General features: G+C 45.8%; 1 pseudogene across 1 annotated transcript in view; it reads left to right on the plus strand.

The window, feature by feature from the left end:
- The first annotated feature begins 858 nt into the window (after positions 1 to 858).
- Positions 859 to 24,440, plus strand: part of LOC149821946 (AUGMIN subunit 7-like) — a 40,491-nt pseudogene continuing 16,909 nt past the window's right edge. Inside the window, exons 1-2 of the transcript XR_016426012.1 lie at positions 859 to 1,002; positions 1,309 to 1,384. The product of XR_016426012.1 is annotated as an AUGMIN subunit 7-like (transcript). The remainder of the gene's footprint in view (positions 1,003 to 1,308; positions 1,385 to 24,440) is intronic.

Here is a 24,440-nt window from a genome sequence, read left to right on the forward strand (position 1 = left end):
CCATATAACAATTTCATCTGAGAGATTTTGCATCTCTTAATTCTTTAATAAATATTTCTTCTTATTAATGTTATTCGCTTTTCTATTTTCTTTTAAAAAATGAAGAAAAGATGGTATTTACCAGTTCGTTAAAAACTTTTTTTAAAGTTCCATCTCTTGTACTTGCTGCTACCACATAATCTTTTGCTTTCTAAAAACTTGATGGGTGCTTTATAAACTGCTTTTGTTCTACGACTTCAACAAAACGCCAGACTCAACTGGTTTATTATAAGGTTGAGGTGTATTTTCCAATGAGAGGAGGTAATTTAAAGGGGCATTTGATTTGCGAACAGGCCTAGACAAATAAAGGTTGGCAATGGGCCAGGCTTGGCCTTATAAATTAGTCCCGAACCAAAGAGTGCTGACCTATATATATATATATATAGAGAGAGAGAGAGAGAGAGAGTAATGGTATGGTGCTTTCTCAATCATTTGTAATAGTTTGTTTGATGGGCATCAGGCCTTGGCAAAGAAAATGCTAATTATGTGTTTTTAATAAGAGTAAAAGAAAAAAAAGCTGAAGCAAATTTTTACACACTTCGCACAATTTTGTCCGCCAGAATTTAAACCAGTGTCTCTACTTGTCTTTTCAGAAATGATAGGTTCAGATTTGAGATTATTGAAAAGTTCGCACATCACATAGAATCCCAAGTTAAAGGTGAGCCTAAATAACAAATTTCTCTTTTTTTTTAAGTGTACGTTTGATAGGAAAACTGAACCAAGGTAGAAAAACCGTTAAGTTTTTTGGACCATTCCAACTAAGGGAAAATGTTTCGCTGAACATATCCTCCAGGGGGTGGAGGAGTATTTCCTATCATAGTTTTGCTGACTACTACTCTCTCCTTCCTGCGTCTTCAACTCGACTACTTCTCTCTCCTTCTTGTGTTACCGTCTACGCTGTCTCTGAAACCACCAAATCATGGTCGTCCCCCAACAGCTCTACCAGCAATCCAAGGCATTCAGGTACGCATAGGAACGACAAAAGGAGGAATCCCCAAATTCATCCTTTGGTGGTCTGTTGATATGTTGTTTCTTAATCCATCCTTTTTTTCTAACCAAAAACGCAGGAATTTGTTGGTGGGTGATACCCGGAATCAGATTCCGACCCCGATCACCTTCATCGGACCTGCCTCCTTCGCCGATCACCCTCACCCCAATACATCCCTTCCTGCAACTCTCTCTATTGTTTCTGAGTTTTTTGTTTTTCAGGAGAAACAAAGGAAGTGAATTTCTGTTGGTGTTTTGTTTTTTTGTTGATTTTTTCGGCAGATCATTTCATCGGGCCGAGATAAGCGTGGAGTTGCGATGACAGGAGGTGCAGATCTTGCGGTTTCTGAAAATACAGGTACCTCTTCTGTTTTTTTTTCACCCCCATCTTTGTTCTGTTTGTGTTGATTGCCTTCAGGATTGGATTCGTTGAAAGTTATGTTTGGTTGGTGCAGCTGCTTGACATCTTTTTGATTTGTTATTCAAAAAGATTGAATTATGAACAATTGCTTGTGTTATTCAAACAATTGGATTATGAACTGTGTTGAATTGTTGATGGGGCAGAATTCTTTGTTGTTGTGGTGCCTTTAATCCCGCATGATCGACATGAGCTTTTTGAGCAAGTTATGCAAGAATTGCATCCAAATTGTACTGTATTGATCAACAATTAGATGGGATCCGATAATCTATTAAGGATATTTTTTCACTTATGTTTAATTGTTTGATATTTATTCTTGGCGGGTAATTTAGGAGAACTACCATGTTAGTTAGGAGAAATTTTTTTCCATGCACAAACAATAAGTTATATTTTCTCTTTCTTTTCCAGCCCGTTTTTCTCATGCTACACAAACAAGCTAAATATTTTCTTTTGAAAAACTTATCATATCAAAGCTTCTCATAAGAAAAACTTTCTTTTCTTATGAGAGTTTTTCTTGCTTCCCAACGTGCCCTAAGAATTCTTCTAAAGTGGGTTAAATAAGAAAAGTGGGCAGTCTGGAGTCTCAAAAGCCTGACAGAGATGTCTCAAGTTCGAACCTCAATGGGGCTGTCCCCTATGCATTACTATAGGTAAAACATGGGTTTTCCAACTCAAAACCAAATACATGTTAAGTCAGACCTAATAGGAGCAAGGAACTAATTAGATCCGCTTCTTATAGGGATGCCAATGGGTCCGATATTAGCTGACATGGGCCTGCATTTAAATCCATTTGATTGAATTTGGTAGCATAAGTCAGATCCAGACTTGGTATTGAATTTTGCATTTGAATCCGAGTCTAAATTCAGTTGAGATCTGCATTTGACTAAATTCTGAATCCAAATATATGTAATTGCTGGATTTTAAGTTAGCTGGATTTGAATTTGGTTTTAGCTGATCTCATTGGACTCTGAGTCCGATTAAGTCAGATCCGGTTAGATCGGACTCGATAATTCCTACTGAATAACACTACCCAACACCCCCAACATCTCATCAGGTTTGATTTTTTTCCACCTACAAAAAATAAAGAAAAGAAAAACCTGAAACCAGTTTCAAAGTGCACATACCAACCTTAGTCAAGACCAGGACTTGTATGGGTCCATATAATTCTGATGGGATCCGGTGCATGAGTGCTGGTACGATTACACCTCTAAATACATATAGTTCAACCAAACATGGATGAGAGTAATGTGACAAATATCAACAATGCTTTCAAAATATCATGATTTTATCATGATATTTTAGAAGCAAATATGCTTTTAAAAAATATTACATGTTAAGAAATATCATAAAATTAATGTGCTTTTTCTTTTTTTGTATGATTTATATTTCAATTTGACATTCTCTGTATATTTCCTAATATTTCGACACTTCAATCTGTACTTAAAAAAAACAAACTTTTTAATGTATCATAAGATTTCTCTTGCAAAGAAAACCCCAATACCAAGAACTGTTACATTGCTTCGGACTAATAAACAACAGTCCAAAAGCTTGAAGTCGTATTGGTTTTTGGTTCCTAAACTGTCTTACTCAATCTGGCTATTATTTTGACTCCACGGACTTGACCCGACTTAGCTTATCAAACCTGCCTTGGAGGGTTCAGACTAAAGAGCACCAAACCAAGTCCAGTTATCACTCTACTCCATGAGAAAATTTTGAGGGAGGCAATGTAATTGCACCGTTTTAGTGTGCTGCTACACCTGACTGTCTCCATCTCTTGGGTACAGTCTGTTAGTTGTGGGGCCCAATAGAAGATGAAGGGTATATCAGGTGCAGCCACACATTAAAGTGTGCAAAGTGATTGCACCTGATCTGCCATGGAAAATCTTGTAAAGCTATGGTTGCCAGTTGCCACGCTAGTCGTGTAGAATTTCAAGGCTTCTGCCTTCAGCCCCTAGAGGCCTGCCAACTTTGTGACAAGAGGGAGGATTAGGTGCTATGTAATTTCACACTTTTAGTGTGCTTATAAGCCTGGTCACCCTTCATCATTGCTAATGATGGAGGGTGATCAGGTATAGGAGCACACTAAATGTGTGCCCCTCTTGTGAATAATTGAACCTTTGACGTCATTCAACTTGAACATTCAGCCACTTAGTCTGAATGAGATACAGGGCTGGCTTAAGTCCCTACCTATGTACTACTGTACCCATATGGTCAGCAGGGTCCTGTGTCAAAAATATTGAAGTTTGCTAAATCGTTTGTACAAATAAGCAATGGCAGCAAACTTTAATCCGATAAGCGGGGCGGGTTTTATTTAAAATGTTTAATATTTATATCATTGGGAGCCCACGCTTGAAAGAGAGCCACACATTAAAGTGTGCATGGGGTCCGCCCTGACGTGTTTTTTGGGTTTTACCTGCATGGTCTCGTTTTCACCTTGCATGCAGCAATAAACCCACTTTTTGTGTTCGGCGGCCTGCCTGCTCGATCAAGACGGGGGATGTCCCGTGGAGGTTCTCGGAGCATCTGTTCAAGGGGGCTCAGGGGTCTCCTGTTTGCAACCCATGCATCCACAACCTTGCCCAGATTCGTTAGGTTCGGGAGGTGGGTCGCAAGGGGTCGATGACATGTTCGACATATGGGGTATGTCCTTCGTTGAGGTTGTGCGGGCACTAGGAGTGCAAATTTCACCCGGGCAGCTTTGTTCGATCCAGCAACAGCTTGTTCCTTGAGCACGATCGGCGGTCAGGGTCGCAAATAGTCTTCGTAAAGCTAAATCATTGGCCCGTTTGCAAGCTCTGCTTCAAGAAGATGACTCTAGCTCAGTTTGACGCTCAGTCAGGTAAAGGCGTACTAGGGTGCTACCTAATTATTTATCATGAAAATGTGTATTTGGAATATTAGGGGCATGAATTGCCCCCTAAGCGCTTGTTTTTAGCTAATTGAATTAGGTATGAAAGTCCAGACGTCGTTGCAATTTGTGAAACCAAAATGAAGGATGTTTCGTTATTAGTGGTATCTTATGGAGAGGTGCGGCATATGCTTTTAAACCGGCCGTTGGGTTTGTTGGGGGCATCCTGGTTTTTTGAAAAGCTTCTCTTAATGTGGCGATAGTGGATATTAGTCATTATTCCATCTCCCTTTTTGCAAACTTGCTGCCGTCGCTACAAGATGTCGTCTTCACCTTTGTGTATGGCCCTGTCGTGTCTGCCTCGCAACCAACATTCTAGGCTGATTTGGATCGAGTTTTGGTTACATTTGGAGCTCTTCAGTATTTAGGAGGGGATTTCAATTGCCTGTTGTCCACGCAGGATTCTAGTGTACCGGTTCTTCTCAACCCCTTCATTAGGGGGTTTCAAGAGTTTGTTCTGCGGAACCAGCTTTACTCTGTACTTCATGTGGGGGAGCAATTCTCGTGGTCAAATATGAGGTCTTGCCCTTGCTTGCGGATACTTGATCATGTTTTTCTCTCCCCAGAACTATTTCACGCGATCCCGGATGTCACTGCATGCCTGTTGTCGCGAACCCTATCCGATCATGGACAATTGATTGTTTCTTGGGGCGCAAATTTCAAAGCGTGTCGTAGGTTCTTCTTTGAGGAGTGGTGGCTTAATGTACCAGACTTTCAACAGCTGGTCGGACAATCGTGGGCTCAACCTGATACGGGATCTTGGGCGGCTATCCGCATCCATGCAAAGTTTCTTCGTCTTCGACAACGTATTAAAGAATGACTTAGCTTTAATAACCTGAACAAGTTTAGGTTCATTGGCCAGTGGGAAGCTGAGCTCTCCTATCTAGCCCAACGTCAGGTCGATCTTGTTGGTATGCCGGAGGGTCAAGTGCTTCAGTTGCAGGAGCGTATTGTCGTCCTCTCTGCCCTCATTGTAGAATGAAGAGCACAAGATGAGCTTAGATGGAAGTTGAGGGCCAGAGTTGCATGGTTGGCTAATGACGACGATAATACACAATTTTTTCACATGAATGCATCAAATAAATACAGTAAGAACCAATTACTCTTGGTCGAGATCGATGGATGCCAGTTTGGTCAACAAAATTGCATGCCAGCTATTACTTCTTATTTCTTCAGGCTGTATTCGGCCGACTTAGGCCGGGGGGGGGGGCATCGGCGATATGGGCTATAAGCGGTTGGCGGCAAACCAATATGTTCTTCTGCAGGCTCGATTCACCGAAGTTGAGATTTCTAATGCTATTAGCGGACTCTCGGGATGGAAGGCCCCAGGCCTTGACGGTTTCCACGTCGACTTCTTCAAAGCTTTTTGAACAATTGTTAAAACTGACCTGCTCCACTTGTTCAATGAATTCTATCGTAATGCAAGGCTGCCTAAACCATATCATGTGGCAGTGATCTCTTTGATTCCTAAGAGGCAAGGGGCGTCAGACATATCCAACTTCAGGTCGATTTCGGTGATGGGTGCTCTGTATCACATTATATCTAAGGTGTTGGTTAATCGGTTGCGCGCTGTCATTCATCAACTTGTCTCTCTGAACCAGGGGGCTTTTATTCCAGGTCGAAGTTTGCAAGAGTCTTTTATTTGTGCAACTGAGCTTCTTCACTCTTTACAGTCGACTGGAGCACCGTACTTTTTGCTAAAATTGGATTTTCACAAGGCTTATGATAGTCTGACATAAGATTTTTTGATTGAATCTCTAACAAACATGGGGTTTGGCAGCCGATTTATAGGATGGGTTAAGGAGTTGGTCACGAAATCCGTATCGTCGGTTTGCATCAACAAACTGAGAGGGGAAAAATTCAAGTTGGCTAGAGGTGTGCGACAGGGTTGTCTCCTAGCCCCTATCCTTTTTAATATCGCGGCAGATGATTTACCTATTCTCATGAAAAGGGCAAAACAAACAAGCTTCTTGGATTCCTTGGGCATTCTTGGTTTTGTTGGTCACACAATTCAATATACAGGCGATACTATAATATTTGGTCATGCGAATGTTAATCAGATGTCCAGGTTGTGCTTCATTATTAAAGTCTTCGCTGCAATTTCAGGCCTTCGCCTGAACGAGAGTAAGTGCGCTCTGGTGTTACTCAATGCTAACCCTCTTCTCCAATCGGCTGCTGCAAGGATCTTCAACTGCCCAATATCCGACCTTCATGTCAATTTCTTGGGTCTATCGTTACACTCATTGCAGTCGGCGGGAACGTCATCTTGGATGTCTACTATAGAGTGGGTGCAAGAAAGATTGCAGTCTTGGAAGACCCGATATTTATCTTTTGCGGGACGATTGACGCTAATTCGCCATGTTTTGGCCCGATTACCAGAGTTTCGTATGAGCATGTCCATTGTACCGACGACAGTAGAACAAACGATTAACCATTTGCTTTCGCACTTCCTTTTGTCTGGGAATGTGTCTTACAAAAAGTACCGCTTGTTTCTTGGCAATAGATCGTTCTCTCGAGGCAGCGAGGCGGCTTGGAGATTCCGACTCTGAGAAAGCGGTGCATCGTTTTAGTCTTGAAGTGGGTCTGGGTAGCTTCCACATCTCAATCTCCTTGAGCTACGTTTGTTAGGCAAAAATATGGTAGTCTACCTGACCCCTTATTTCGACGCCCAGTTCAGTGTGTCATTCGTCCCTCTGGCTGGAGTGGCGGAAGACACTTCGGTCCTTCAGTGGCAGGGATCTTAGGCCTGTCCATGGCCGCCCATTGATTCACTGGGCCATGGCGAGCGGAGATAGATTCTCCATTAAGCAAGTTTACCATTCCTTGTTGCCATCCGGGATGGACTGGTTTCCCACTGATTGTATGTGGAGTAAGGGCCCCGCTTCAAGGGCAAAAGCTTGGGCGTGGCTAGTGGCTCTGGATCGTATTCAAACCCAGATTAATGTCAGGAAATGAGGGATTCAATTTCCCAGCATGTGTGTTCTTTGCGAGAAGGCCGTAGAGGACACGACTCACCTGGCTCTGCTCGATCGTTCTAGACTTATTTTTTCAAACTTGGGGTGCACCGTCTGTTCAAACTCGTCCGAGTTCCGTTATTCGGGACCTCTTGCTTGGTCTCATGATTTTACGACACAAAAAAAATGGAGATTATTGTGGCGGGTATGGTTGTTTTCAGCATTGTGGGTGATCTGGACTGAAAGAAATGGCATCTTCTTCAGGGGCATCAAATTCGATTTCGGAAGGCTTCGCCAACGGGTCATGTCTGATGTGTATCTGGCTCTTCAATTACATAGTAGAGCTGCTTGTACTCTGAACTGTGCACAATCACCGTCTAGATTGTGGCTGTCTTACTCCTATGTTTCTCTCTCATCTAATATTCTGTTGGATGTATTTTGGTAATGTTGAATGGTGAATATTCTCTCTCTCTCTCTCTCTTCGATTCAGAGTTGGGGGAAAGGGGAGGGGGCTGTGGCGAGGGCATGGGTTCGAATCCCGGAGATGGTGGATAAGCAAATGGATTAGATCCAGAGGAAGTTGAAAGCGTTGAACTACCCGAGGGCGTCCGCCCCAGCCCAATCCCTCCTCTTCGTGGGCATGGAGAGATACAACCTCCTCTAATGGCTCTTCTTTAGGTACCCTCCTCTCCCTCTTCTTCACGTTCGATCTCCAACACCATCCTCTAATTTCCTCCCTCCTCACCTCCTCCCCTTTTGGTTACAAAGCCATTGCTGCCCTTCTCTCTCTCTCTCCTTGATTTCTTAAAAAAGCCCCACCTTTTTTTCTCTGTTTTCTTTATTTTTATCTCATTTTGGTCATATTTATACGGATCATAGTTTATATTCCAAGTGTTGAATTTGCAATGTTGCACTATCCCGATGTTCTTTTTACTTATTATTATTGTTATTATTTTTTTTGTTGGTTCCTCGTAGAATATGTGAATTTTAATATGCTCCAAAATTGGGGGGCGCCACGTTTCGTGTTCTTCATCAATCGTGGATTTTGTTAACAGTACTGCTTTAAGAATTGGCTATGGGCAGTCACTTGTGTGGTAAGGTGGCATTGAGAGATTTCTAAGATCTTTAGACCCTGATATACACTCTGATACATGGGGAGCCTTTTTGATGCAGGGCAGGACCCGATTGGGCCCATCGTACCACCCGATCCGCCACAAAGGACAGATGAGCGACCTTGCGTGTTTGACTTACTTGCAGGGACGGAGCCACGGCGCAGGGAGGTACCCCTGCGTACCTACTCCAGGCGTGGTGGAGTTCGCACGCCCCAGAACCAGCTGCATATAGAAGCTGATCCGGATCACGGTTCGGATCCAAGTCTGGACCCGCAACCCAGCTCCAGTAAATAGCTTTTAAAAGGCCTCTCCTAGGGTTGCGTGGGGGCAGAGATTATTGAAAGTTCCAGCCGTCATTTCCTTCCTGCAGTTTTCCTATTCTTTATTGCCTGCATACTGTTTTTTCCTTTACGTTCTTTACTGTTATTGATTTTCCCATTGTTTATTGAAACTATTTGAGTTTAATAAAGAAGTTCAGCCACACCGATTCACGGTGGGCCTTTGTTTCACTCCTCCTCCAACGTGGGCTGCATCAAAGTGGTATCAGAGCCGCACCCATCTTCATCAGCGAGATGGCTCTTGAAGCAGGGAGCGATCCGGTGCGAGGCGAGGAACGTGAGGAGGCTGGCAGCGAAGACCCCTTACTGCGTGTCATGGACGTGTTGACAAAAATCCAAGAGAACATGCTGCGAATGAGTAGGGATATCGCCGACCTGTCAAAGAGGATGGGCGAGTTTGAAGATCGCGTGACAACACTCGAGAAACCCCAAGAGCCGTGCGCAACACTGTGCGCAGGCCTCGTCGAGGGCGCAGCCGCAGGTCCACTTCCCAGCGTTACCGCATCCCTACAGCCGACGCAAATCTAGCAGGGTCGAAGCACCACGTTCCTGCAGGCGACAACCTTCGCCCCTGATCTGAGTAACTCGCAGCAACACCAGGGAGCCCCGATGAGCAGCAACTCCCTGGTAACGGCCCCGCACTCCAAACAACGTCCTCCTGCGTTGGGATCGCAGGTAGGACCGAACCTGCAGGGCCCCAGCAGTGCGCTGGGGCCACCTGCAGGTCCCGACGCGTGGTCGCGCGTACCTGGGGCTACGCTGCAGGGCGACCCGAGCCTGCAGGGTCCCAGCCTTGCACTGGGCCCACCTGCAGGTCCTGGCTCATGGCAGGGCACCACGCACGAGGTGCTGCAAATGGATCTGGGTCGGCAGGGCCCCAGCGTCACGCTGGGCCCAGTTGTAGACCCGGGTTCGTCTGTCCGAACTAGGGGAGAGCCATCTCTCCCTCCCGATCCCGCGCGGGGAGGCTCCGAGACGGTACCTCTACGAGTGGGAGCGGGCCAAAACCATTGGGGTGGACCTGACACCAAAGGGTCCAACCCGGTTTTTGTTCCAGCAGGGCACAGGCCCGTTTCGGTGGGACCAACCCTTGGGTTCCAGGGAGCGGGTTTGGTTCTAGACATCCCTTACCCAACCTACCTAGTTGGTTTAGGTGCGCGGGCAACCCCGAACCAGAACCAACCCAGTAATTTTGACCTTCAAAGTAGATCCCATGCCGACCCTAGCCCATATCGGACCCGGACGGAGCTCCAGTTTGGATTTGAGCCGGGTCAAAACCAGACCCATAATCTCTTGGATCGGGGATCGAGTTCAGACCAAGCCTATTATCCCCACAACTCGAACCTCGATCCAGCCCATCCATATCTGGGTCCGACGAGTAGTGTAGGAATGGGCCCGATCCATATCCCATCGGGCGAGTCAACCCATCCATATACCCACCAGACCCCATACCCATACCCATACCCATACCCAAACCCAAACCCACTTGTCTACCCAACCCTGACCCAGAACCCAACACAACATCCGATCCAACACCATACTCCTAACCCACAACCATATTACACCAACTCTACCCGCCAGGAACCTGAACCCCACCCGACCCCTCAACCCCCCCTTGGACTTCCCGTCATTCCAGTACCACAATACCGGCCGCAGATGGTGCCCGTCCACGGGCAAACCAGACTGAGGCAATGTCAGCAAGAACCGGCGCGCCCTGACCGTCGACCCCCCGTCGGGAGAGTTCGACAACACCAGCATCCAGGCGAGCAACACCGCACTACGGACAACGAAGCAGTATGGGATGACGACATTTTCTGGAATAAGCATCCTGCAGGACTGGTAGAACCGCGACAACAGAGAGCACCCGACCACTCCTCCACTTATGGCGTGAAACTGGATCTTCCTGAGTTTGCAGGGCGATTCGACGCGGAGCAGTTTTTCGACTGGTCTTATGCAGTGCAGTTCTTCTTTGACTATCATATCGTCGTGTCTCGCTAGCATCTACGTGCTTAAGAGGCCTAGCACAGACATGGTGGGTGGAGCTACAACGATCGAGGGAACGGCAGGGATTAGAGCGTGTACAGTCGTGGGAGGAAATGCAAAGATTGATGCAGTCAAAATTCGTGCCTTCTGATCACACCGAGCGAGCCTACAAAGAATACCTGACCCTGCGTCAAGGCTCCCGAACTGTAGCATAGTACACCGCGGAGTTCCATCGTCTTTCCCTGCGTGTGCAGATCGAGGAAACAGCTCGTCAGCAGGTCACGAGGTACATTTGGGGTTTCCGTCCTGTTATCTCTGACGATTTTAGTTGTGTCACAGTGGAGACATTAGATCAAGCCAGCAGTTACGCCATGAACATCGAGGACAAGCTGAAGCGGAGGCAAGAATATAGGACGACCCGTAGTGAGCCCACCAGTCGACCCAAGCCGAGTTTCCCACCCAGAGGAGCAAGCTCCCCAAGTGATTCAAAGCCTAGAACAGACCTTAGCAAACCTGACCAGTCAGGCCCAGCTTTCCACACCCGGTCCAAGACCAAACCTAGTGAGTCGACCCTTCGTTGTTTTAGGTGTCAAGAGTTAGGGCATGTTGGGTCCAAGTGTCCCACCGTGAGCCGGAACACCCATCTTGTTGAAGGAATTGTAGAGTCTGCATCCGCAAGTGAGTGTGATAGTGATGACAAGTCATTAGTTGAAGACCAGGATGAGAGGGGAGTTATAGAGTTCGACGGCAACGTCGAAAGTTTGTTGTCCATCCGACATGTGTTGACCACACCCCGAGAATCGGCCCCATCGAAATGGTTAAGGAATAACATTTTTCGAACCCGATGCAACTGTGCGGGGCACGCCTGTGACGTCATCATTGACACCGGAGCATGCGAGAAGAGAGTGTGGTTTCTACCTTGAAACTTAACACCGAGAAGTTGTCCCAACCCTATAAGATGGCCTGGTTCAAGAAAGGAAATGAGGTTCCCATCACTCAGCGTTGCCTCGTCCGGTTTTCCATGGGGGAACACTACCACGATGAGGTGTGATGTGATGTAGCCCCTATGCACGCGTGTCACATTCTTTTGGGACGTCCCTGGCAGTTTGATCGCCAAACCACTCACGATGGCCGCAAGAACACATACTCTTTCATCTTTAATGGCCATAAGATAGTCCTTCTACCTATCAAGGAGACCGACTTTCCCACCGGGGACAAACCTGAGCGAGTCCCCCGACTCGCAGGCCTCTCGTACCGGCTTTTCCTGGACCACTGCCAGGAAGATGGCTATTGTTATGCCCTGGTGGCAAAGCCAGTGATGAGTTCGTCTGTGTCCATTCCTGCGGACGTTGCCCCTCTTCTCGAGGAGTTCCGCGACATTCTGCCGGATGACCTACCTGATGGATTACCTTCGACAAGGGTAGTTCAGCATGCCATTGACTTTGTGCCAGGGTCGAGTCTCCCCAACCTTCCCGCATATCGCATGAACCCCTCCGAGCACACCGAGTTGTTAAGACAGGTTCAGGAATTACTGCAAAAGGGCTTCATTCGCGAGAGTGTTAGCCCTTGTGCCGTGCCCGCCTTACTCACTCCTAAGAAAGATGGGTCCATGCGCATGTGTGTCGATAGTCGTGCGATCAATCACATCACAATCAAATACCGTTTTCCCATTCCTCGTTTAGATGATATGTTTGATATGTTATCTGGTGCCTCCATTTTCTCTAAAATAGATTTAAAAAGCGGGTATCACCAGATTCGTATACGCGAAAGGGACGAGTGAAAAACGACATTCAAGACACGTGATGGATTGTACGAGTGGTTAGTCATGCCGTTTGGGTTATCTAATGCCCCAAGTACCTTCATGAACATGATGACCCAAGTCTTGCGTCCGTGTATTGGGAAGTTTGTTGTCGTCTACTTTGACGACATCTTGGTCTATAGTTCATCATTGTCCGATCATTTGAGTCACCTGCGTCAAGTCTTAGGTATTTTGCGGCAGGAAAAATTGTATGCCAATGCAAAAAAGTGTGAGTTTATGACGTCCAGTGTCGTGTTCTTAGGTTTTATTGTGTCATCTGATGGCGTCAAGGCCGACCCCGCCAAAGTCCGCGCGATTGTCGATTGGCCTACCCCAAAGACTATAGGAGAGATCCGTAGCTTCCACGGGTTAGCCATTTTTTACCGACGTTTCGTGAGAAATTTTAGTACCCTCATGGCCCCCATCACGGAGTGCCTAAAAGGTACTAGTTTTCATTGGACGCCCGTGGCTGGAAAAGCCTTTACGATCATCAAGGAGAAAATGACCAATGCTCCTGTCTTAGCTCTCCCTGATTTTAGTGCAGTCTTTGAGGTTGAGTGTGATGCCTCCAAAGTGGGGATTGACGCTGTCTTGAGTCAGAATCGCAGACCCGTTGCCTTCTTTAGCGAGAAGCTGACTCAGGCCAGGTGCCAATACTCCACTTATGATGTTGAGTTCTATGCTGTGGTACAAGCCCTTCGTTATTGAAGACATTATCTCATTTATAAGGAATTTGTCTTGTACACGGACCATGAGGCTTTGAAGTATCTGAATAGTCAAAAGAAGTTGAGTGCTCGTCATGCCAAGTGGATCAGCTTCTTGCAGGAGTACACCTTTTCGCTTCGCCATCAATCTGGTACCCTGAACAAGGTGGCTGACGCTCTTAGTCGGAAGAACAACCTTCTCATGACTATGTCAGTACAGGTCATTGGCTTCGAACAATGCAAGGAATTATACCCCACGGACCATGATTTTCACAAAGTCTGGGAAGGGTGCATCTCGTCAGATCGCACCCTCGATCCCCGTTTTTGTATTCATAATGGTTACCTCTTCCGTGGGAACAAATTATGTGTTCCCGATTTCTCCCTTAGGCTTCAGTTAATTTCTGAATTACATGAAGGAGGGTTAGCAGGGCATTTCGGGCATGATAAGACGTTCGCTCTCTTAGATGAACGATACTTTTGGCCCAAAATGCGCAAAGATGTTGTCAAGTTCATCCAAGGCTGTCATGTGTGTCAAGTGTCCAAGGGTCATCGTCAGAATAGTGGTCTGTATACTCCGTTACCCATTCCTGAACGACCGTGGGAGCACGTCTCCATGGATTTTATCGTGGGCCTGCCCCGCACACCACGTCGTTTTGATTCAATTTTAGTAGTTGTTGACCGGTTCTCCAAAATGGCTATCTTTGTTCCGTGTAAGCGAACCACCGATGCCTCTTTAGTCGCCTCATATTATTTCAAGGACGTTGCCCGTTTCCATGGTCTACCTCACACAATCACTTCTGATCGTGACACGCGTTTTATGAGTCACTTTTGGAAATCGTTATGGGCCCTGTTGAAGACTAAGCTTCAGTTTAGTAGTGCGTACCACCCCCAGACGGATGGCCAAACCGAAGTTGTGAACCGCACCTTAGGAAATTTGTTACGGAGCCTAGTGGGGGAAAATGTCAAAACTTGGGATCTCGTATTGCCCCAAGCCGAGTTCGCATATAACAACTCCATTAACCGTTCTACTGGTAAATCTCCGTTCCAAGTAGTGTATGGTCGGTCCCCCACCCATGTCGTTGACCTAGCCCCTGTGCCAGATCTCTCAGCTCCAGCTCCGGATGCCTTTGATGCCGTCGAATATATGCGTGACATTCACAGACAAGTCGGGGCCAAACTTGTTGAAAGCTACGAGACCTATAAAGCTTTCGTAGATCAGGGTCGTCGTGACGTCAATTTCCAGGTCGGTCAACTCGTTTGGGTGTATCTGCGTCCAGAGCGTTTTCCTGTAGGCACCTATAGCAAATTAAGTCCTAAGAAGTATGGCCCTTTTAGGATCCTTCAACGATTGGGTTCGAATGCCTACCTCCTTGAGCTGCCCGATGATTGGCATATTTCCACTATTTTCAACGTGGCTGATCTATATGCTTACTGTGGCAACAACAAGTCGACAGAGCCGACTTCTTCCCAACCAGGGGAGAATGATGCAGGGCAGGACCCGATTGGGCCCATCGTACCACCCGATCCGCCACAAAGGACAGATGAGCGACCTTGCATGTTTGACTCACTTGCAGGGATAGAGCCACGACGCAGGGAGGTACCCCTGCGTACCTACTCCAGGCGTGGTGGAGTTCGCACGCCCCAGAACCAGCTGCAGATAGAAGCTGATCCGGATCGCGGTTCAGATCCAAGTCTGGACCCGCGACCCGGCTCCAGTAAATAGCTTTTAAAAGGCCTCTCCTAGGGTTGCGTGGGGGCAGAGATTATTGAAAGTTCCAGCCGTCATTTCCTTCCTGCAGTTTTCCTATTCTTTATTGCCTGCATACTGTTTTTTCCTTTACGTTCTTTACTGTTATTGATTTTCCCATTGTTTATTGAAACTATTTGAGTTTAATAAAGAAGTTCAGCCACACCGATTCACGGTGGGCCTTTGTTTCACTCCTCCTCCAACATGGGCTGCATCACTTTTGCACTACAACTACAAGCTGTTCAAATTCTATGATGCCTTCGACAAGGTTGTAATATCTTGTATTTTTCTATGATTTTTAAATAAAAAGTATATATTTTTAAATTATATATTTATTTAAATGGATAAAATCATGAAAAATATATTATTTTATAGGTGACATCAGCTGGGTTTGGGCGTGGCCGAGAGCCCACTGACAAGACCTAGTTGAGCTAATTATGATTTGAGAATTTTTTCATTTTTAACCTTTAAATTCGAACAAAATTCAGGTTAAATTCAGAGGAAAAAATCAGGTATGACCATCGTTAGATCTTCCTCGAAATACTGATCACGTTGGTGACCTATTTTTCCGAATTCGAATTATGGTTGACCCGAAAAATGCATTTTTAAAAAATGACCAGCCTCTATTTTTTATATTTTTCTAGATTGGATCGAACTAGATCCGCTCTGTTTGATCCAAGTTAATATTGATTTGAACACTATCCAGGATCCATATTGACTAGGATCTGCTTCAGGTAGGATCCATGTGGATTTGGATATAGATTTGGATCTAGGATCTAGGATCTAGGATCTAGGATCTAGATCTAAAATCTATCCATGCCCATTTTAAAACTTTAAAATTAACCTTTAAAGTTATATAGGATGAGGCAGAGTTTTACCTGGAGTAGAACTCTACCTCATAAGGCTTTCTAGAGGGGGCGACACCCTCTGGAATATTCTTTTGGAATAATTAAATAAAATAATAATTAATTAAAATAAATTTTTAATTAAAATTATCTAGAAGAGTGGAACTCTACTCTCTAAGGTATTATCTAGAGGTGACGTTACCCCCTTCTAGATTCAAACAACTTAGAAAAAATAAAATAAAATAAAATATTAAAAAACAATATAAAAAGGGTTAGTCTCTCCCTCTCTCTAGAACTCGTGTTCTAGAGAGAGTGAGAGTTAGAGAGAGAGAGAGAAAAACCAATAAGGAAAAATCGTGTAGAGAGAGAGAGAAAAAAAAGAAAGAAAGAGAAAAGAAAAGAAAGAAAGAGAAAAGAAAAGAAAGAAAGAAAAGGAGAAGAAAAAAATTAGTTTTTCTAAGGCATCCATTGATTTTTTTGATCTTTTTTCGAACTTCGATCAAGGTACAAGCTATGTCACATGGGTGCGGGTGCGGGTGCGGCACAATTTTAAAATTTTTGGACACGGGGACTCGGCAAAAAATATATATATATATATATATAATTTTATTTTATTTTTAAAATGCCACAGCACAGTTCGTGTGACTGTGCACAGTCAAAGACTGTGACTGTGCACAGTCCACAGCACTGTGACTGTGCACACAGTCACAGACTGTGCACTGTGCACACTGCACAGACTGTGCACTGTGCACACTGCACAGACTGTGCACTGTGCTGTGACTGCAGCACAGTCACAGTCTGTGACTGCAGCACTGTCACTCTTTTTATATATATTTTTTTAAATAAAAAATATAAAAAATTGGTTTTTTAGGGACATTTTTGGACTCGGTCAAAGTTGACCGAGTCCAAAATGTTGACCGAGTCCGACTCGGCGTTGACCGAGTCCGAGCCGAGTCCGAAGCCGCACCCGAGTCCGCACCCGTGTCGGGGCGTGTCGACTCGGGTGCGACACCTCCTTAGCCGAGTCCGTGTGACATAGGGTACAAGTTTATTTCTAAATTTTTACATGTCGGGAATATGTATAAATCGATTTATGTATAGGTATTAGAGGAAAAAAGGAAAATCTAATTTCAAAACAATATATATATATATATATATGTATATATGTATTGTCGATTTTATATAGATAAGTACATATGTATATTTGTTCACATATATGTCGATTTTCTTAGTCCATGCATCTGAAAATATCTAGGTAAATATATATTAAGACTCATCGTTTTCATTAATTTTTGCATATGCATATTATCGAGTTCATTGTTCATGCATCAAAAATATATTTATGTTTTAGATTCAGTCTATCTTATTGCTGATGCATCTGAAAACATGCATTTGACTTATGTGTTATGTTCCTCATGCTTGTGTGCTTCAGTAGTTGTCGAGTATAAACCCATGCATATGAACATATTGTGTTCCAGTTTTTGCCGAGTTGGTATTTATGCATCTGAAATAAATTCTGCATTTTTCAGTCTGGTCAATTTAAGGGCTCATGTATCTGGTATATGCATGTGTTTTCAGATTTGTTATCTTCATTGATTAACAAAAAAAAAAGATTTATGTTTATGTTTGTAGCCTACTGTTTATTAATGGATTTAGTGGTTCTTGCATGCAACCTTATATATTTTACTCAGATCTGTCGAATGTTGTATTCATGCAACTGAAAAAAAAAAAATTTATATATATATATATATATATATATATATATATATATATATATATATATATATATATATATATATATATGTCGCTATGGCTTTGATCTGCCAAGTTTATATGCGTTCCGATCTGGTTTAGATCTGCTGAGTATATGCATTCAGATCTGGTTCAGATCTATCGAGTATATGCATGCAGATCTAGTCAGATCTGTCATTTTTTTATACACGCAGATCTGGTTCGGATCTACTGAGACACATATTTACTTTATATTTTTTTTAGATATGCCAAATCATATATTAACTTTATTTTTTTTAGATCTGCCGAGTACCTGTTCATACTGTTTCGATTCAGATCTGTTCTAGTTACATGATTATGCATGAAATCATTTTATTTTGATTCAAACATGTTCTAGACACATGCTTATGTATCTACATATGTTTTATGTTCAGTTTTCACTGAGTTTAGCACATATACATGAGCAGACCAGCATGTATAATCATGTACACAGGTCTGGCCGACCCATGTACGTGATTACGATCATGTACATGGATCAAGTAGCATGTTGTACATATTGGTACAGGTCTGGTCGATCCATGTACATGTTTGTGAGCATGCACATGGATAAGCCATCTGGTTTGATACATGTTGATTATGGTCTGGCCGACCCATGTACATGGTTTCTGTCACGGGCCTATTTCCTTCAATGGGCCAGCGCGGCGCGACGGTCCTTCCTTACCGCCGCAAGCCTACTCGTCAGCTCGCTTGCCGGTCGCGGAAGCTTATGATCAGAGTGCAAGAGAGCAAGAGAGAATAGAGGGAGAGAAGTTGCAATCACAAGAAGCAATCACAACGAGGGTGAACAAAAGAAAGCTCAACGCATTTGATTCATTCACAATTTTGCCCGCAGGCTATTACAGTTCAAGTATACGGGCTGCCCCTTCGGGGTATTAATTCACCTGAACCGGGCAGCTTACATCAGACTCAACAAAAGCAAAACAGACTCTAAGCGCAACTGTACACTGTAAGTCGCAAGGGAACATGCTCCCCCCTTCAAATCATGCGCCGTCCTCGGCGCCATCTGTTTCGTGGTAAGCCCTGACTTCAGCCGGGTAGCGGCTGTTCATTCGAAATGCAGGCTCCCACGTTGGTTCCGCTGTTTCCTCCCACTGCACCAAGTATTTCTTCGCTTGCCCCAAGTAGTTGACCTTGTGGCGAAGGATCTGACTGAGGTGCTTCTCGGCCCGTTGTGCTGCCGGGGCCCTCTGCATGATGGGAGCGCGTTGCGGCACATTGCGTTCCGGGTATCCATCATCTGGATGAAACTGCTTGAGGTTGCACACGTGAAACACGGGGTGCACCTTGAAGTCTGGGGGCAACTCCAGCTTATAGGCTAGCTTGCCCACCTTCTTTGTGATGGTGAAGGGTCCCTCATACTTTCTGAGTAGTCCGCGGTGCTGCCCGCGGAAGATGCCTGTGCGACCAGGATATAACTTCACCAACACTTGGTCCCCAACTTGGAACCCTGCGGGCCGACGGTGTTTGTCCGCCCACTTCTTCATTCTCTTTGCCGCTTTGTGTAGGAATGCCTTCGCCAACTCATTCTGTTCGTGCCAGTCGCGAACAAACTGATAGGCAAAGGATGGCCTTCCCTTTTCCTGTGCGGCAAGCGTGTGCGGGGTCAGTGGCTGCTGCCCCGTGGCTATCTCGAACGGGCTGTGGCCTGAAGACTCGCTCTTCTGCAGATTATAGCAAAACTGTGCCACATCAAGGAGCTTCACCCAATTTTTCTGATTGGCACTAACAAAGTGCCTGAGATACTGCTCCAGGATCCCGTTGATACGCTCTGTCTGCCCATCGGTCTGCGGATGAAAGCTAGTTGAGAACAGCAACTCAGAGCCAAGTAGCCGAAATACTTCACGCCAGAACTTGCCCGTGAAGCGAGCATCACGATCACTCACAATGCTCTTTGGTATGCCCCAGTGCTTCACCACATGCTTTACGAACAACTCTGCAGTCTTCTCTGCAGGACACTCCTTAGAAGCTGAAATGAAGGTGGCATACTTTGAGAAACGATCCACCACGACCAAAATAGAACTGAGGCCCTCTACCTTTGGCAGACTAACAATAAAGTCCATGGAGATGCTATCCCAAGGACGTTCTGGAATTGGTAGAGGCTCAAGGAGACCGGCAGCCTTCTGGTTTGTCCCCTTATCTTGCTGGCAGATGAGGCATGTTCGCACATACCCCTCAACATCGTCTCTCATCTGCGGCCAATAGTAGCCGCGCTCAAGGAGTGCTAAGGTCCGCTCCTGACCAGGATGGCCGGCCCATAGTGTATCATGGCACTCCTTGAGTAGCTCTCGGCGGAGGCTTCCCCACCGTGGTACAAAGATGCGCCCCCCTTTTGTTACGAGGAGGCCGTCTTGTAGCCAAAATCGCCGAGTCTTCCCTGCCTGCGCCAGAGAAACAAGGTGTTGTGCGGTCGGATCTTGCTGCGTACCCTCGCGGATGCGGCTCAACAATGCACCCTCCAAATGCACTTCAGAAGACTCCGCACGCACAGCTGCCAGTTCAGCCCTACGGCTCAGGGCATCCGCCACAACATTGGTCTTCCCAACCTTGTACTCCAAGGCAAAGTCGAACTCAGCCAAAAACATCTGCCATCGAGCTTGCTTGGGCGTCAGCTTCTTTTGCGTCTGAAAATAGCTCGTGGCCACATTGTCCGTCTTGACGACGAACTCGGCACCTAAAAGGTAGTGCCGCCAGGTCCTGAGGCAATACACAATGGCGGTCATCTCACGTTCGTGCACTGTGTACCGCCTCTCTGCATCCTTCAGCTTACGACTCTCATATGCGATCGGATGCCCGTCTTGCATAATAACTCCGCCAATGGCAAAGTCTGAGGCATCAGTGTGGACTTCGAAGGGTCTCGAATGATCAGACAGTCGCAGCACTGGCTCTCTCACTAAGGCTTTCTTCAAGCCCTCGAAGGCATCTTGGCACGCTCCTGTCCAGAGCCATACCCGATTTTTCTTCAACAAATCTGTGAGGGGCGCAGCAATGAGGGAATAACCTTCGATGAAACGCCGATAATAATTTGCCAAGCCGAGGAATGACCGCAATTCTGGCACTTTGCTTGGCGGAACCCATTCCTGGATGGCCCTTATCTTCTGCCCATCCATACGCAGCACACCACGCCCCACAACGTGGCCAAGGAAGCTGATCTCCTCCTGCCCGAAGAGACACTTCTCTCGTTTAACACAGAGGTCATTCTCCTTCAGCACCTGAAACACTGTTCGCAAGTGCCCGACATGTTCCTCCATGTTACTGCTGTAGATCACGATATCATCCAGATAGACTACCACAAACTTGTCTAAGTAAGGGTAGAAAATCTGGTTCATTAAAGTCGTGAATGTGGCTGGAGCATTTGTCAACCCGAATGGCATTACTAGAAATTCGTAAGCACCATAGCGGGTGACACAAGTTGTTTTCGGCTCATCACCTTCGGCAATCCTCACCTGCCAGTAACCCGATCGCAGATCTAGCTTGGAAAAGATACGGGCACTGCCTAGCTGATCGAACAAGTCTGCTATCAATGGCAATGGGTACTTGTTCTTCACCGTGACCTTGTTCAAGGCCCGGTAATCCACACATAACCGTTTAGAGCCATCATGTTTCATCTGAAAAAGGACCGGGGCACCAAATGGGGCTTTTGATGGACGAACAATGCCTGCGTCCAACATCTCGTCTAGCTGCCTGCGCAGCTCCTTCAACTCTGCTGGCCCCATACGGTATGGAACCATTGCGGGAGGCTTTGCTCCCGGGGTCAACTCAATCTTGTGGTCGACCTCGCGTCTTGGCGGAAGACGCTTTGGCAATTCCGGAGGCATCACCCCCCGAAACTCCTCCAATAGAGGGGCTAGGGTCGGCGGCACTGCTGCTTCTACCTTCCCTTCATCTGCACGCACTGCAACTAGGAATGTCTGCTCCCCATGCTTGACACCCTTCTTCAGTTGCATTGCTGATAACACTGAAGACTTGCCTTTCTGCGTAAGGCACTGCACTGTGTGGGACAGGTCCGATCCCATGATCGTCAACGTGTTAAACTTTGGCAGCATCATCACATTCTGGCTTCGCAGAAACTCCATACCCAGAATCACCTTGAAATCGTCCAGGGGCACCACAGAGAAGTTGGCTTTGCCGACCCAACTCCCCACTTGAGTAGCCACATCTCTTGCTTCACCAAGAATGGGCTTGGCCTCAGAGTTTACTGTTTTGATAGTCCTCTGCTTTGGCCCAGTTTTCAAGCCCAACCGCTCTGCCTCTTCCCGCGAGACAAAGTTGTGTGTGGCCCCGGAGTCTACCATTGCCGAAGTAGACTTTCCATTCATGATGACTTCTACGTACATAAGTTCCTTACTGACCTGCATGTTCTTAGCTGCGCAACTTCTAGCTGCGTTAATCGATCGCATGGCGCCCATCCTCGGTTGCATGGTCTCAGCGTCACTGCCTTCAGTATCGCTGCATTCTTCCTGTGCAGCATTGGCTTGCCCGTCGTCCTTTACAAGGCGCTTTGGGCATTGCCGGGCGATATGTCTATCACCACAGAACCAACATGTCACAACCGCACCCTTGTTGCTGTTGTTATGCTTCGTGTAGTTCTGTTTCTTTTCGGGTTGATGGCGTGTCGACGCCTCACCTTTATCGTTGCGCTGCTCATCCTTCTTGCCTCCGTGGTCAGGCTTCTTCCCAACTTTGGTTGATGGGGTGAAAGGTTTGCGCTGAGTATCAACTAAGCGCTCCGCCGCCACATATGCATCCTCCAAAATACGGGGGTTACTCATTTCCACTTCGGACTGTGCCCATGGTTGAAGTCCCACAATGAACCAGTTGAGCATGTCGTCTTCTGGCATGTTAGGTATCTCCAGCATAAGCTTCTGGAACGTTCGGACATAGTCTTGCAACGAACCAGTATGTTTGAGTTCACGAACCATCCGGTAAGCCTGTCTCTGCGCATTTCTTGGCATGAAGTAGTTGCGCAACTCTACTTTGAAGTCGTCAAAGGTGTCTATCACACATTGACCCCTCTCCATGTCATTGCGCTTCCGCCTCCACCAAGCGATAGCATCACCATCAAGTAAGGCCGCTGCAGCCTTGATCCTCAGATCTTCAAGGGTCACATTTTGGATATCCAAGTAGTCTTCTACTTGGAACAAGAAGTTCTCAATGGCCTTGCTGTCGCGAGAACCATTGAATTTTGCGGGTCTAGGTACATCAATCCTTGACGATCTCTCACCATTTCCGCCATTCAGGGTCACCGTCCGCTGTAACGTACGGTTTCTCAACTCAAGATCGGCCACTGTAGTCGTCAACGAAGTGACCTGCCCCATTAGTAAGTTCACCTGCTCTTGCAGGCTCGCCACCACATCATTCAATCCATTGAATGAATCACATGCACGTGAAATCGCTTCATCATGCGAAGTCACATCTTCCACCAGCTTATTAACAGTTGCAGCCAACTCTTCTTGGCCCTGAGGTGAACCCATCTCCTCAGCTTCGGCAACTGCCTTGCCTCTGGTGTTGCGCAAGTGTTGATAAGGCGCCACGATGTCTTGCTCACAAATCGCAGCCTGTCGGCGTGTCTGTCGACACCGACTCCGGAGTCCCTTCCCCAGCACGAGAACGGGCTCTGGTACCACTTGTCACGGGCCTATTTCCTTCAATGGGCCAGCGCGGCGCGACGGTCCTTCCTTACCGCCGCAAGCCTACTCGTCAGCTCGCTTGCCGGTCGCGGAAGCTTATGATCAGAGTGCAAGAGAGCAAGAGAGAATAGAGGGAGAGAAGTTGCAATCACAAGAAGCAATCACAACGAGGGTGAACAAAAGAAAGCTCAACGCATTTGATTCATTCACAATTTTGCCCGCAGGCTATTACAGTTCAAGTATACGGGCTGCCCCTTCGGGGTATTAATTCACCTGAACCGGGCAGCTTACATCAGACTCAACAAAAGCAAAACAGACTCTAAGCGCAACTGTACACTGTAAGTCGCAAGGGAACAGTTTCGATCATGTATATAAATCAGACAGCAAGTTGAAAATATGTTTTTTCAGCTTAGCCAACCGTGTATATGACTGTGATCATGTACATGGATCTGCCCCAACTATTGGCTTGATTATTGGACCAGATGTAATGATAGATTTATATACATAATTGTGATTTGATTATGTACATTAACCTGATCCTGAGTTGATTAGCTTGTAATGGTGCATATCATACTCATAAATTCGAAATTTATTTGCCGTTTGCATGACTGTGATCATATGCATGTTTAGGTGATCATACGTGGAATTGATTATGAATGGCGAGTTCTGCAAGTATTGTATTCGCATGCGTATGTGCTTGGCTTAATGTGCATTCATTTTTTTTGTTGATTGTGCATTGTGAACATGTTTAAAAACCGTGTGTGTTGCATGTTTATTGAAATTTTGCGAGTATACCTAAATCACTTTTAGGATGTATTGGTGGTCAAATGTAAATCATTGCGTCCGTGTAGGCCAGGAGCATGTGTTGCTCCAACTATTGATTTTATTTATACATTGCAAAATTTATTTTTGGAAATTAATTGGTTTTCCAAAGTTAATTGCACTATTAAAATTATGAGGGTCAGGGCCCAAAATTGGTTTTATATGTTGATTTGCAAAACGGTTCTTGTGTAAAAAACTTGAAATTATTTAAAAGGTAAAAGATACCAAACAATGTAATTAATCTCTTCGTTGATGTCTCTTCCACAATGTGAGAATTTTGGATGAAGGTCTTGAAGGACTGTGAGGATACTAAGAATTCATATGCAATTGTGCCCTTGAACCTGATATATTGGTTTACCTCTCGGCC

The sequence above is a fragment of the Nuphar pumila genome, chromosome 11 (assembly GCF_984573655.1).
Source record: "Nuphar pumila chromosome 11, dmNupPumi1.hap1.1, whole genome shotgun sequence".
Taxonomy (NCBI): domain Eukaryota; kingdom Viridiplantae; phylum Streptophyta; class Magnoliopsida; order Nymphaeales; family Nymphaeaceae; genus Nuphar; species Nuphar pumila.